This window comes from Neovison vison, chromosome 7, assembly GCF_020171115.1.
Source record: "Neovison vison isolate M4711 chromosome 7, ASM_NN_V1, whole genome shotgun sequence".
Lineage (NCBI taxonomy): Eukaryota > Metazoa > Chordata > Mammalia > Carnivora > Mustelidae > Neogale > Neogale vison.
Window position 1 is genome coordinate 127581056 of NC_058097.1, and position 16241 is coordinate 127597296.

Consider the following 16241-nt stretch of genomic DNA (forward strand, 5'->3'; position numbering starts at 1 on the left):
ATGTGTATACCCCTTTGTTTGTGCTTGGGGCTCAGACCTTGAGAGATTACTCTCTTCTAGGCCTGCTAGCATGAAATAAATTCTCTGATCCTACAAGGTCTCCAAGTGCCACTTGGTTTTCTGGGCCAGGATCCAGTCCACATCCCATAACATTTGATTCTCTGACCAAGAAACCTAACCATGCTGGCCCATGTTGCCACCAGTTTAGGGGCCACAGAGGGGCAGTGATGGAACAAGGGATCGTAACAGAGAAGGCGTGCCCTGCCTAATCTATGGCAGTCTCCCACCAGGTCACCTCAGATTGGCCCCGCTCCACTGTTCCAGCTGGATTCAAAGGAGACTTGGTAGGAGAGGACCTGGTTCTGACATTGGATTCCAGTAAGGCTTGGGGCCCCAGGACCAGTCAGATGCACCCCTCAGGGTGGAAGCAGAAGATTGATCATTTCCCAGAGACTTCCAAGGTCTCATTGGTAGGGCCTCCCAGAGAGGAAGAAACTCCCAAAAGGGGGATCAGAAAGGAATTTCCAAAAGGAATTCCACAGATACGGCCTCCCAGAGAGAGAGGTCCTTCAGGTTAAGAATCCCCCAAAAGTGGGGACAGAGAGGAACTTCCAAAAGGAATTCCACAGGTCAAGGCCTCCCAAAGAGGGGGAAGAACTGTTATAACTTCAGTGGGAATGCATGAATGAAAATGCAGTTTGACCTGGTTTATGAGGCCAACTGATCCTTGAATCCACGGTCTTGGAGACTACGGAATCTGAGTGGGTCCCAACCTGTTTCTGTGGTGACCTTATACGGTCTAAGGCAAGCCCCTTAGACTTTTTTTTTTTTTTTAAGATTGTATTTATTTATTTGACAGAGAGAGAGATCACAAATAGGCAGAGAGGTAGAGGGGTGAAGCATGCTCTCCGCTGAGCAGAGAGCCTGATGTGGGGCTTGATCCCAGAACCCTGAGATCATGACCTGAGCAGAAGGCAGAGGATTAACCCACTGAGCCACCCAGGCACCCCTCCCCTTAGACTTTTCATAAGAGGTTTATAAGGACTCACTATGGCTAAGGGACACCCAAGTCTCCTCCTGGAGGGTGGACAGACAGATATCTGATTGGTGTCTCCTCTGGAGGGGCACCCACACTTTGTCTGTCTCTGTGCCACCACACATGGGAGCATCACTATGGGATCAAAGCAGAGTAAACCTATAGTCCTAGACTGTATGATCAAAATTTCAGACAGGAGTTTTCAAAAGACTATGGAGTTAAGATGCATCCTGGCAAATTGAAAACCCTATGCAAGTTAGAATGGCCCATCTTTAATGTGAGATGGCCTTCAGAAGGGACACTGCATGTCCCAACAGTTCATTGGGTGTGACAAATTGTAACAGGGGAGCCAGGACACTCTGACCAGTGCAATTTGCTTGCAATAGGCAGGGACAGGCCAGGGTCTTAATTGCCTCATCCAAGTGGTCCAAAAAAACCAACAAAAGCCCCATCCTCTACAGATCCTAGTCAGAAAGCCCAAGGCTAAATTGATCCTGCCCCCTCCGTATACATCCCCAAAGTCCTCTACACTCGGTCCCACTCCAGTTCCAGACACCCCACTGCCATCAGTTTCCCCAGCAGCCCAGGCCCAGAGGGCCCACTTTCTCCAGGACCAGCAGCCAGGCTGTGCCCCAGGCTAGGCCAAGCACCCTCCAAATGCCAGTATAAGAAAAGCAAGAACCTGAGAGGCACAATAAAGACTGGACAGTCCAGTCCAGCCAATCCACAATGTATTATCAACCTTTCTCTAACACTGGCCCCCTCAACTGGACACATGAATCCACCTGTTCATTCTGGGAAAGAGTTTTCAGAGTGGCCCTGTTGGCAGGTCTATAAGGCGGAGAGACCCCAACCACCAAAAGGGGAACCCCAAACCCCCTTGGCCAGGGATCATTGGGCCTACTATTAAAAAGGGGGGTGGGGTTAAAAAAAAAAAAAAAAAGTATGTCCCAACCAGGAAAAGGCTCAAAAGCCCAGCCACTACAAGGAAAAACCCTGAAAAGGGGACCTTACGGGCTTTGTGGAAATAGACTCAGACTGAAGGGGACTGGGCTCTCTTTTCCTTGGCCCCCATGAGCCCAGTCAGAATAAAAATAGGAAGCCAACCACTGACTTTCATGGTTCATACTGGGGCCAAGCACTCTGTTGTAAACTCCCCAGTGGCCTCTTTCAGCAAAAGGACTGTGACCATCATCGAGGCTACCACAACACGGGCAATACAACAGCCCTTGCACCAGACTAGTTAGTGTAAACTCAAGGGCCACAAGGTCCAACACGAATTCCTTTAACTACCTGATTGCCCCACCCCTCTGCTGGGCCGAGATATACTCTCTAAGCTTGGGGCTCAAATAAATTTTGAACCCACTGGGCATACCAGCCTCCAATTAAACCAAACAGGTCTCTGGTACTAGCAATAATCACACCAAGAAAAAAAAAAATAAAACGTGAAGGCTATTCTACACTCAGGCCCAGCCAAATGACCCTCCAGAGTTCAGGCTCACCTTCAATATGGACTAGGACAACCCACCTGAACTAGCCCAGAATCAGGCCCCTACCATTTTTAAACTGATCCTGGGAGCCCAATCACAGAGGCAAAGACAATACGTTCTCCAACAAAAAGCTAAAATCTGGGCAGATTTTTAAACATCTGCCAGACTTAAAAAAGATTTTAAAAAGAACTTGAAAAAGTACCAGTTGGCCTGAGATACCCCACTCCTGCCAGTTAAGAAGCCAGGGCCAGTATAAGACCTACAGGTCATCAACAAGGTAGCCATTTCCCTGCACCCAAAGCTCCCAAATCCATGCACCCTCTTCCAATACGTAGATGACCTCCTCCTCACCAGTGACTGCACAAAAGGCACAAAACCCTCCAACAGCTCCTCTCAGACCCAGAATATGGAAGTCTCATGGAAAAAGGCACAAATCTGTCAACAACAGGTATGTTATCTCCGTTTCCTCCTTACCCAAGGTGGGGAAAACAAACTAGGGGGGGAGGTGGGGAAGTCATCATCTCCTTGCCACACCCCAGACAAAGTGGGGCCTATAAGAATTCCTGGGGACTACAGGATTATGCTGCATCTAGATTCCTGAGTTCTGGGCAATAGCAAGACCCCTCTATAAACACTTGGGGGACTAAATCGAGAACTCCCTGCTTAGACTAAAAAAGCAGAATTCACCTTCACGGAGATAAAAGCTGCCCTGAGGTGGGCCCCAGCCCTGGACCTACCAAATATTAAAAAAACCTTTCAATCTCTTTGGACATGAAAAAAGTAGCCCCATGGTACTCACCCAGACTGCTGGGCCCTGACAACAGCCAGTTACATAGCTGTAAAAGAGACTGGGCTCCATTGTAGCAGGATGGCTACTGTGCCTGAAGGCATTAGCAGCCACTGTTCTATTCATCAAGGAGACAGAAAATAACTTAATGTCAAGGTCCTTCATGCAGTTAGTACCCTCATGAACACACAAGGGCACCGCTTCCTTTCCAACTCTCAGCTAGCACAATACCAAGGGCTCCTCTGTAAGAATCCATGGATCACCCTTAGAACAGTAAGGACATTAAACCCAGCAACCTTTCTCCCCAAGGAAGAGGGAGAACCAGACCATAGCTGCTCCAAAGTAACTGATAAAGTCTATATGAGCCATCCAGACTTATGGGATCAAGCCATTAAAAAATCCAGAGCTCACACTGTTCAATGATGGCAGAAGTTACCTACAAGAAGGTACCCAAAAGGGGTGCCTGGGTGGCTCAGTGGGTTAAGCCTCTGCCTTGGGTTCAGGTCATGATCTCAGGGTCCTGGGATAGAGCCCAACATTGGGATCTCTGATCATTGGGGAGCCTTCTTCCTCCTCTCTCTCTGCCTGCCTCTTTGCCTACTTGTGATCTCTCTCTGTGTCAAATAAATAAAATCTTAAAAAAAGTGCCGAAAATCTGTGTTATGCAGTGACCACAACCTCTAAAGTCCTAGAAGGCAAAGCATTACCAGCTGGATGGTCAGCACAAAGGGCTGAACTATACACCTTAGTCCGAGCCTGAGCCTCAGGGAAGGCAAACAGGTCAACATCCACATTGACTCTTGGCATGCCTTTGCTACTGGGCATATACAGGGAGCCAGCTACAAGGAGAGGGGCCTTCTAACTGCTGTATAAAAGACTAACCAAAACAAAGTTGAGATACCAAAACTCCTTGAAGCTGTCTGACTTGGAAATGAAATAGCAATCCTGCACTCTAAGGGATACCAGAAAGGAGACAACCCCATAGCACAGGGAAATCGTCTGCCAGATAAGGATGCCAAAACCACAGCCAAAGGACATGGACTGAGCCCCTTTCTTCACCATGACCCTGACACCCCCAGAAGATGTCCCTGTGCCCAATTATACTAAAAAGAAAAAAAGGGGGGGGGCATGGATGAGGGGGCCACCCTGACTTTAAAAAAAAGAAAAAAAAAGGTAAGAGATGCCAGACAGGCACATCATCATCCCAACAACAACAGGAAGGCATCCAGTCAAGAAATACCCCCAACTCACCTACCTGGGAAAAACTGCATTAGAGGCCCTCCTCAAAAAGCACTCCTACATCAGCCAGCTGCCAGCACTATGCCAAGCAACCAGTGAGCAATGAATAACATGTGCTAATATTAATGTTCAGCCTGCACCATAGTCTCCACCAGGTGTCCAGAGAATGGGAGTAACCCCTGTCAAAATTCTAGACATAGACTTTACAGACATGCAGGTGAGCAGGGTGTTCAGATATCTCCTAGTGATAATGTGCCTATTCTCTGGATGGGTCAAGGCCTTCCTGACCAGGATGGAGCAAAGCCGGGAAGTAGCCAAAGTCCTCCTGTGGGAGATCGTGCCCCAGTTCAGCCTGCCAATAACAATCCATAATGACAATGGGCCTGAATTTGTAGTAGATATGGTACAGGTACTGACCAAGTCTCAAAATATCACCTGGAGGCGTCACACCGCCTACCCACCCCAAATCTCAGGGAAAGTAGAGAAGTAGAGCAAATGAATCACAACTTTAAGGGTAACCTTAGCAAAGTTTTGTCAGGAGACTAACCTCCCATGGCCAGATCTGCTATCCCTGGACTTCTTGTGTGACCACCGCACAGCCAGGATGCTAGGTTACTCCCCTTTCAAATTAGTGTATGGACAGCCTCCCCTCTGCTTGCAGAGCCTTCCAGGAAATTTACATCAGATTGTGGATTAAAAAAAAAAATTTTTAAACAACTACAGGCCCTGGAGGCCACCCTAAATAAATTACAAAGATACACCATTAAGATGGCTCCAATCTCCTTAGGGTCCCAGGTGCACTCCTTCTAGGAAGGAGACTCAATCTGGGTCAAAAATTGGAAAAGGAACTCCCTCAAACCACAGTGGACAGGGTCTCACACTGTTGTTCTAACCACACCCACTGTCCTTAAGGTCTCTGGTGTCACCCCGTGGATTCGCCACTCCAGAGTAAAAAAAAAAAAAAAAAAAAAAAAATCACTGGGACAAGAAGCTACATCAGTGTAAAGTCCAGCCAAACCCACAGGCATGCTCCTACTTCGCCTGCTATGAGACCCCATCAACTAATAGACACCTGCTCTCACCAGCACAATATCTCTCATCCTAGGGGTCAGACTCTGTTGCCTCTTCTGACTGGACTTTACCCCAAAGACTTGCTATTAATTCCATTTATTGGATGGACTGCCTTTATTTGTCCACAGGTTTTATCTGCTATCTGGCTAGCCACAATGGCTCCCTCTAACTAAGGTTGTGGCCCCTACTTTTGTTGGCCCTCTGCTGTCTACTCCTAAGAACATTTCACTATGGTTTTCCTGACCCCATTCAGTCCTGGTCTTATGCTACCTGGTGTGCTGTTCCTCCTCACTGCTTTTAGCTTGCCTCACCCCTCAGCGGGCTCGGTGAGGGGAAAGGGTAGCAGGGGGAGGCACCCCACACAATCAAGCATGCATTCCTTTCAGTCTCTTACCCCAACTTTCAGTTCTCCCTGGAAGTGATGCTCCACTTATATGGAAACCTCTTACCTACCCCTGATGCTCCCCAATGGCTGCTCCCCTTCTTGTGAGCCTGTGGGTCAGTCAGGAGCTGCCCTTGGTGCCACCGGCCTAGGGATATCACAGGCTCAGTACCAGGGGTTAACTCAACAACTCACAGGGGAGTTGTTCAACTCCACCTTCACTCAGTCAGCCCTGGCCCTGCAGCTCCAGCTGGATTCCTGGCTTCAGTAGTCCTCCAAAACAGGTGCAGACTGGACTTACAGCCACACAAGGGGAACTCTGCCTCTTCTTACAGGAAAAATGTTGTTTCTGTGCTAAGAAGTTGGGGGTAGTCGAGAAACTCTGACCCAATTGCAGGAATAAGTGACCGTGGTGGGAGGCACTCCAGCAGGTGACTTTATGAGAGTCCCTTTCATAATAGTTCCCTTGTTTTGCCCCCATCATTGGCCTACTCCTTATGTTTCTCTTCACAGTAGCATTTGGTCCTTGTATTTTTAATAGTCTCACCAGGTTTATTACTCCTCACACTGCAAAGGTCAGACTCCAGTTGCTCCTCACTCACTATCGCCCCATAAATAATACAAATTATGTCCTCTAAACCAGGTGTTTAAAGGGGCATCAAAGGGGGGAATGATAAGGAAAATCTGTGTTCTGATGTGGCTGACCCATGCAGCAGGGGGAATCCCAGTCCCGGTCCCATGGCCATTCCAGGCTTTCCCCTAGCCCCACCAACCACGGCTGCAAGAATGGCACAGAAAGGGAAGTACAAGTGTCCAAGATACCCATTTTATCTGTGCTCAGGGCTCAGACCTTGAGAGATTACTCTCTTCTGGGCCTGCTAGCCTGAAATAAATCTCGGATCCTCCAAGGTCTCTGAGTGCCTTTTTTTTTTTTTTTTTTTTTTTTTTTGCCAGGATCCAATCTGTTTTCTGTAACACTAGAATCCCCATGTGAGGTTTTTCTTTTAGTAACTTGACCTAAACAGTAGGTATCAGAAACAGACTCTCAGAAAGTGATTCTAGAGTTAGATAAAAGTTCCTTAACTATATTCATATATTGTGGGGTTATGACTTATTTAAAAGTTGACTGACATTGTTTCCACCAGTTGTACCAATTTGAAGGGATTTAAATGTGGAATTGTTGTAGGGAATGAGATATTTCTTTTTGGATACCATTTAAGTGTTACATTTCAATTTTCTTTAGAGTCATACACGCACATTATTGTCTTAAAGAATAACTGTCAGTACTTTTGTTGATAAAGCTGGCTATGGAGGTTGCCTTATTAGCCTCAAATAAAAGTAACAATAGTAATAAAAATAATGAGTATTCACTATTACCATATACCAAACATGTTGTAAACCTTATCTCTTTTAAAAGTCATAGAAATCTTACAAGTTAAGTAATTATGAAAGGAAACAAATATGTATAGATCTAGAAATTACTTTTTTTAAGTTAGAGGGTGTTTTCCTAGGTTCAGACCAAAAGCGATCTGCTAATACAAAAGAAAATAAATTATCCCATCCAGGAAATTAAAATACATGCACATTACACTAATCAAGATTATCAGTTGTTTTTTTTTCAATATAATAAATTCTGTCTATCCACCCCTCATTCTATCTCCCTCTATCTTGTGTGTGTTTGTATATATCCATCCAACCATTCATCCATCCATCCATTCTCTACCTGCTTACCTATCTTCACCAGAAACTGTATTTATATAAACTTCATCTCCTCAGAAAAGTAGTTTTTAATTCCAGCATAATGTTCTGATTTATAAAAATAGTGTGGGGCTTCTATCTTTGTTTTCTGATGCTCAGCAAAATCTAGCAAGTTAAATTACATGACCTGTTACAAAGAACAGTCATTTGGTTGTTCAAATAACTAAGGTTAATGAGACTTTTTTCTAACCTCTTTGTCATCTACAGATTTTCAGTTCAGATTAAGCTGGTTAAAATCAATTTAACTCCGCTTTGCAGATAGAAACATAAATGTATAAAAAAACAGACAACAGTAAGTCAGTCAGAAAGAACAGCAGTGCAAAAGCTCTAAAGAAAGGAGCCAAGTGATGGTGCTGGAAACCTCATCAAAGAAGGAAAGAGGGTATGAGACTGAGAGATAAGCAGAGCCCATGGAGGTGGAGGCTTGTATCCTTGGTAAGTATTTCAGAGTTCCTCTGATTATGACAGGAAGTCAACGGAAGGTCTATGCAGGATGAGAGTGACAGGTCTTAATTTATGTTTTAAAAGGATGAACAACCATGTTAACTGTTGTTGATTACCTCAGTAAAATTTTTACAGAGAATTCCATTTGGTCAAAGAGATAACTGTTATATAAACAAGAAATGAGTGCGTAGCTGGAGAGCAGTGTAGGAATCAAATGAGGGTTTTCTTTTGCTTTGTTGTGATTACTGGTGGTGTTATTTTAAGATGGGAGTCTTATAGTTGCTTTATGCAATAACAGATGAGAGGCAAAACTGTGTAGTTTTCTAGGTCATGTAGAGTCTCAAGCTACATAGCCTGGGCTCAAATCCTGGTTTAATTTTCTTATATGTAAAATGGGTTTGATAATAATAAATTACATAATTAAATGAGTCAAGACATGTGTAAAACACTGAAAATAGTTCCTTACGCATTGTAAATACTACATTATTAGTTATGCAAAAGGAAAGTTTTTGACATAGAAGACACAGATAAAAAAAGCCAGAGAAAATTAATTGAATAGGAGACAAAAGATGGGTATTAATGTCCAGTTAAAGATTTGAAATTAGGTTAAAACACCAAAAGCTATCCATTTTAACAGGAAGAAAATCAAAGTGTGTGATATAGGTGGATTCTCTCTTGTTTGAGAGATAATTTATGAGGGAAAAACTCCTGTCTTATATTTGGGCATTTATGATGTATATCTTCCCATAGAATGGAGCTATTTGATTTATTCAGGGCATCTTTATTTAGATGACAAAACTAAAATAAAATATTTCTTAACTTTATATGTTTATATTGGTCTTATTCCAAAATATTTCTTTCTGCTATTTTCTGAAAAAGTAAAGCACATGTCTAAAACGTCCTCTGTAAAAAAGTAAAGTAGGCTAAAAAAAAAAAAAGTAAAGTAGGCTAATTTTATCAATTTGTTAATTTTCCATCTGATTTTCAACATACTACAAATAACTATTGAAATAAACAGATTAATAATTGTGTATGGACACTCAGCCCTTAAAGGATAAAATATTTATATTTGAATTGCTTAAGTAAGAAGAAAATGATGTTAAATCCAACTTATTTTCCTTATCAGTTATCTCAAAACATCCAGAGATTCACAATTAAATTTTTAGCAAAGCACTTCTCACTGTGTTGTTTTTTTTTTCCACACACAACTATAAGAATACAATGAAATCATGATTAAATACACCAGTTCATTTAATACTAATTTTTTAATTGATATTTGTATTTTGCTGTGGCAATCAAAGTTAGAGATGCTTTCCTTTCAAACACCTGAATCAGCACTTGACTCATGCCATTATGGTTAGGTAGTATTTTCAAGTTGAACAAAGACATCATTAAGTGTTAGACAATAAAATAAGAGTGGGATATTTTGAAATTTAATGTCAATAATTATAGTTACTTTTATGTAGGCCATCATCTATGATTTACAAGGTAATTATTTCAAAGCCTATCTGAGGAGGTTGTTGTGAACATTAAAAGAAAAGAAAAGTTGTGTTTCCAGCACCAGGTCTGCTCAGAGAATTAGCATGTGATATGAAGACAGAGAAATCTCTAGATTTCTCATGATTTATTTGGGATCATTAGTAGTTTGTTATTCAAGATGCTTATAGAAAAGAAAAAACATTGCAAAAGCATACTAAACTATATGATTATTATGATATTGCTCAAAAACATGCTTGTTAAAAATAAAAATGTACAGACTACCATAAGCAATTCCATTATCAGTGCTCTAAAAGCAAAGACAAAAATGAAATACTGATTAATATATTATTTGTTATAAAAAGGAAAAAAAAATAAAATCACCTTAGTACATAAACTAGTGTGAAAAACAAACTGCTGGTTTATTTTTAAACTTGAAGTGTTACAATTGAATATACCTTATATAACTTTTTATTAGTATTGTCTAGTGCAGTAGTTAGTGGACTTTCACTGTCAAGTATGAGTTAGTAAATGTTGTAAATTTGAGGACTGTATGGTCTCTGATACAACTACTCCGTCTGTGGTTGCACTGTGAAACCATGAGTCATGAGCAACATGCAAGTGAAATGGCGTGGCTGTATGCCAGAAAATTTTTGTTTAAGAATGAGGCAGAAAGCCAGCCTTAGTTTGCCTACTCAAATCTATTAGAATTTGAAAATGGATAAGTAATTTCGAAAACTTGATTACAATGCTTTTAAGAATCTAAAAGACAATAATACCATTCAAGCTATTAGGACAAATAGGACATTATAAATGTAACTATATATATAGATATAATTGTAGATCTGGCTATAATTATAGATTAAGATTTTAATGCCAATATTATGTTGCAGACTATGGGAGTAAGGGGAATTCTTTTACTTATTTTATGTACATATTTTTTGTTTGTTTCTTTTGCTACACCTGATACCATCATATAATTTTCAAAATAATTATAATATGGGTAAAAATTTTGAGGCTTGTCATCCTGAAATGTAATTATACAAATACTTAACTAGGAAACAAATAGATACTCACTCACAATCACACACACACATACTTCAATTAAATCAAATATATCTATCTTACTACTTGTCTTTCAACTCTTTTAAACATTCTGTCAGCCAAGTCAGTCCTAAGAAGGAAGTGTATAGCAATACAGGCCTTTCTCAAGAAACAAAAAAAGGTCTCAAATAGATAACCTCAGTTTCACCTTAAGGAGCTGGAGAAAGGACAGGAAATAAAGCCTAAACCCAGCAGAAGAATAGAAATCATAAAGATTAGAGCAGAAATCAATGAAATAGGAACCAAAAGAACAGTAAAACAGATCAACAAAACAAGGTGCTGTTTCTTTAAAAGAATTAATAAGATCAATAAACCCCTGGCCAGAGTTATCAAAAATAAAAGAGAAAGGACCCAGATTGGTAAAATCATGAACGAGAGACGAGAGATCACAGCCAACACCAAAGAAATACAAACAATTATAAGACCATATTATAGGCAATGATATGCAAACAAATTAGACAATCTGGAAGAAATGGATACATTCCTAGAGATGTATAAACCACCAAAATTGAACCAGGAAGAAATAGAAAGCCCAAACAGATCCATAACCAGGAAGGCAATTGAATCAATAATTAAAATCTCCTAACAAACAAGAGTCCAGGGCTGGATGGCTTTCCAGAGGAATTCTACCAAACATTTAAAGATAATTAATACCTCTTTTTCTGAAGCTGTTTCAAAAAATAGAAATGGAACGAAAATTTCCAAACTCTTTCTATGAGGCCAACATTATCTTGATCTCAAAACCAGACAAAGAACCCACCAAAAAAGGAGAACTATAGACCAATATCCTTTATGAACATGAATGGAAAAATCCTCACCAAGAAACTAGCCAGGAGGATCCAACAGTACATTAAAAGGATTATTCACCACAACCAAGTGGGACTTATTCCTGGCTGCAGGGTTGGTTCAACATCTGCAAATCAATCAATGTAATATGCCACATAAGTTAAAGAAAGAACAAGAACCATACAATCACAGATTTAACAAAGTATAGCATTCTTTCTTGATTAAAACTCTTCAAAGTGTAAGGATAGAAGTTAGATACCTTAATATCATAAAAGCCATATATTAAAAGCCCACAGTGAATATCATTCTCAATGGGAATAAACTGAGAGCTTTTCACTCAAGTCAGGAACATGATAGAGATGTTCACTCTCACCATTGCTGTTCATCATAGTACTAGAGGTCCTAGCCTCAGCAATCAGACAACAAAAAGAAATAAAAAGCATCTGAATTGTCAAATAAGTCAAACTCTTACTTTTTGGAGGTGACATGATCCTCTATGTGAAAAACCCAGACACTATACCCCAAATTGCTAGAACTCATACAGAAATTCAGCAAAGTCGCTGAATATAAAATCAATGCACAGAAATCAGTTGCATTGCTATACACCAACAATGAGATAGAAGAAAAAGAAATTAGGGAGTTTATCCCATTTGCAATTGCACCCAAAGCCATAAGATACATAGGAATAAACCTAACCAAAGAAGCAGAGGATCTGTATTCGGAAAACTATAGAACACTCATGGAAGAAATTGAGGAAGTCACAAAGAAATGGGAAAACATTCCATGCTCATGGATTGGAAGAACAAATATTGTGAAAATGTCTATGCTACCCAGAGCAATCTACACAGTCAAAGCAATCCCTATCAGAATACCACCAACTTTTTTTCAAAGAACTGGAACAAATAATCCTAAAATTTGTGTCAACTCAGAAAAGACTCCAGGGGTTATTGAAAAAGAAAACCAAACTGGAGCATCACAATTCCTGGACTTCAAGATCTATTACAAAGCTGTAATCATCAAGACAGTATAGTACTGGCACAAAAACAGGTCAATGGAACATAATAGAGAGTCCAGATATGGACCCTCAACTCTATGGGAAACTAATCTTTAATAAAGCAGGAAAGAATAGCCACTTGAAAGAAAAAAAAAAAAAGTCCCAGAGAACAAGTAATCCAATCAAGAAATGGGCAGAAGACATGAACAGACACTTGTCAAAATAAGACATCCAAATGGCGAACAGATAAATGAAAAAGTGCTCAAATTACTCAGCATCAGGGAAATACAAATTAAAACCACAATGAGATACCACCTCACATCATTTAGAATGATTAAAATTTACAAGTCAGGAAATGACAGATGGTGATGAGTATGTGGAGAAAGGGGAACCCTATTACCCTGTTGGTGGCACTACAAGCTGGTACAGCCACTCTGGAAAACAGTATGGAGTTTCCTCAAAAAGTTGAAAATAGAGACACTCTATGACCCAGTAATTGCACTACTGGGTTTTACCTCAAGGATTCGAATGTTAGTGATCCGAAGGGATACCTGCACCCCAATGTTTATGGCAGTAATATTCACAAAAGCCAAAGTGTGGAAAGAGCAAAGATGTCTATGGAGATATGAATGAATAAAAAATAGTTGTATATATATACAGTGGAATAGTACTCAGCCATCAGAAAATGAGATCTTGTCATTTGTAATGATGTGGAAAGAACTAGAGGGTATTATGGTAAGGACAGTAAATCAATCAGAGAAAGACAATTATCATACAATCTTACTCATGTGGAATTCAATAAACAAAACAAAGGATCATAGGGGAAGAAGGAAAAATATAAAACAAGATTAAAAAAGTGAGGGAGTCGAACCATAAGAGACTCTTATTCACAGGAAAAAACTGAGGGTTATTGAGGGGGGTGGTGAGAGGGTAGGATAACTGGGTGATGGGCATTAAGGAAAGCATATGATGTAATGAGCACTGGGCATTATATAAGACTGATGAATCACTGACTATCCCTGACTATCTCTGAAACTAAAAATACATTATATGCTGATTAATTGAATTTAAATAATAAAAAAGAATACACAGGTCCCCTAAACAATAAAAGGACAATTCCAGTTTAAAAAAAAAAAAAAAAAAGGAAGAAAGAAAGAAAGGGAAAAAAAAACCCTAAAATCTTGTGGGCTCCTGGTTGGCTCAGTTGGTTAAGTGTCTGTCTTCAGCTCAAGTCATGATCCCAGGGTCCTGGGATTGAGTCCCACATCAGGCTCCCTGCTCAGTGGGCAGTCTGCTTCTCCCTCAATACCTCCACCCCTGCCCCCCACTTGTTCTCTCTCTTTCTTAAATGAATAAATAAAAATCTTTTTAAAAAATGAAAAAAAAAAAACTTGTTGCCGTATTTGCTGCTATGTTTAGCAAAGAATTCAAATGCTTTCTTAAGAAAAAGGAATTAAATGTTATATAACAAATTCAGATTTACATTTAGCTATTCTACATTAATTACTTTTCTATGTTCCTAAAGTTTTTAAAGAAAAACAGTCTTTGTAATATCATAGATATCAGCATCGGGTGATTATTGCAGATTCTGGTCTCTGTCTGGACTTCCCTCTTGTGCCTGTGCTAAGGAAGCTGGGTAAGTCCCCACCAGGTGGAGTCTGAGGTAATAAGCCCTTCAAACTGAGTGGACAATTCCCAGAAAGAAAACTTCCAAACATTGTTTAGCAAATACTACTTCCAGGAGTTTTATTTCTCATATGTAATATATCAAATGAGGTGGACAATTCACAAATTAAAAAGATTTAATCTCTGTATTTAAAGAATTTGCAATTTTATTGAAGAATCAAGGCAGTTAATAGAATTTCCAGGTTTCAGATTCAGATTCAGCAGAAAAAAGGCTAAACATTCCCACATGCAGTTTTCCAATTAACCAGGATTCACAATATCAAATGCCTGATAATGTCAGATGCACCACATGAGAATGATACCAGCTGAGTATATATAGTATTAGAGGGTACGGTATGCTTCTGTAAAGGGAGTGACCGCTACTCAGCCCCAGCCTTGTGTTGTCTTGTATACTTAAAATTCAACTGAAGTCAGATAATCATGATTTCTACCCAAAAATAAATGAATACTGTGCAGGTCAAACAAAATACATCTGAAAGTTGGAATCAATTTTAGACAATATATTCATCAATGATATTGACATGCCAATTTTGTATAATCAATTTCTTATACATAACTATGCATCATAGATACTAGACATATTCTCAAATTTACACAGTATCATGAGAGAATGAGTTCTCATGATAACAAATATGGAGTAAAGCCTAACTAACAAAGACTTTCAGAGAACACTAAAGATACTAAATTAAATGTACCCATTTGATGTACACCAATTAATATGTGTAGAATTGTGGACAGACGAATTGCCAAAGAAGCAATCTTTATTTTCTCATATGCCTTACTAAGTGCACAGCGTTTATCTCAACTTATTTACACTTGGAGTTAGAAACCAGTATTATACATTCTCTATATGCTGTCTGCCTAAGCTTGATTCCTGTGCTTCTGTGTCCCCAGAATATAAGGTTACTCTTTTTTTGGGGGACGGGGGTGGGGGTCATGACTTTCCCCAGCCTACTTAGGACCAGGTATGACCTGTGACCTATGACCAATCAGAGCATTTTCTGTTAATTTTGAACCTGGAGATTAAACAGCCTATAGGTCAATCCTATCTGAGTAGATGTTGTGAGATGTGAAGTTACAAACCTGTTGGGGACAATGTTTCTTACCATATGGGAGGAGCTGGTTGGCAGAGAGAAAAATATTAAAATGATCCATTGAGAGAAGCACAGGTAAAATACATAGAAATTTCTGGCATTATTCAGCTTCTGAGACCAGTTAAATCTCTTTTTCTTTTTTCTTTAAGTATTTTATTTATTTATGTGAGTGAGAGAGAGAGAGAAAAATCACAAGAGGAGGGAGGGTCAGAGGGAGAAGCAGACCTCCCGCTGAACAGAGAGCCTGCTGTGGGACTTGATCCTGAAACTCCAGGATCATGACCTGAGAAGAAGGCAGATGGTTAACCCCTTGAGTCATCCAGGTGCCCCTAAATCTCTTTTTTTTGAACTTCAATTGACGTATTGTTTTTAATCGCTAATATACTACCTCATGTTTTTAATATACCCCTTCTATGTTATCAAGAAGGTCTTGCTAAACACTATATATACACTTTTTCCTCTTGCCATATGAAGACATATATTTTCTCCAATATATCAAAAATATGTGAATTCGATGGAAAAATGTGAAGAAATGGAAATTTAAACTAACTGGATTATTTTTTGCCAGGTGTCTAATCTAAGTCTGGTGACTATGAAGGACCAAACTTGGTGGAAATGGTGGTGTGAGATGAAGAGAAGTGGGGAGAAAGATTTTGAGGAAGGACTCAGATTAATGTCCTATATTCTATGAGTATCTTCACTAGAGTGGTGCCTTTGTTACTCAGAATCTTCTGAAAAGAGGATGGTCTTTATTTTCCTCCTCAGAGACATTAAGGAAAAGCACCATCTTTAGTCTTCCTCCATCATTTCCCTATAGGCAAAGAAAGCCAATCACAATGGTTTAAAAAGAGGTTACTTTGCTAATTCCCAACAATGAAATCTGCAGGAGCCTAG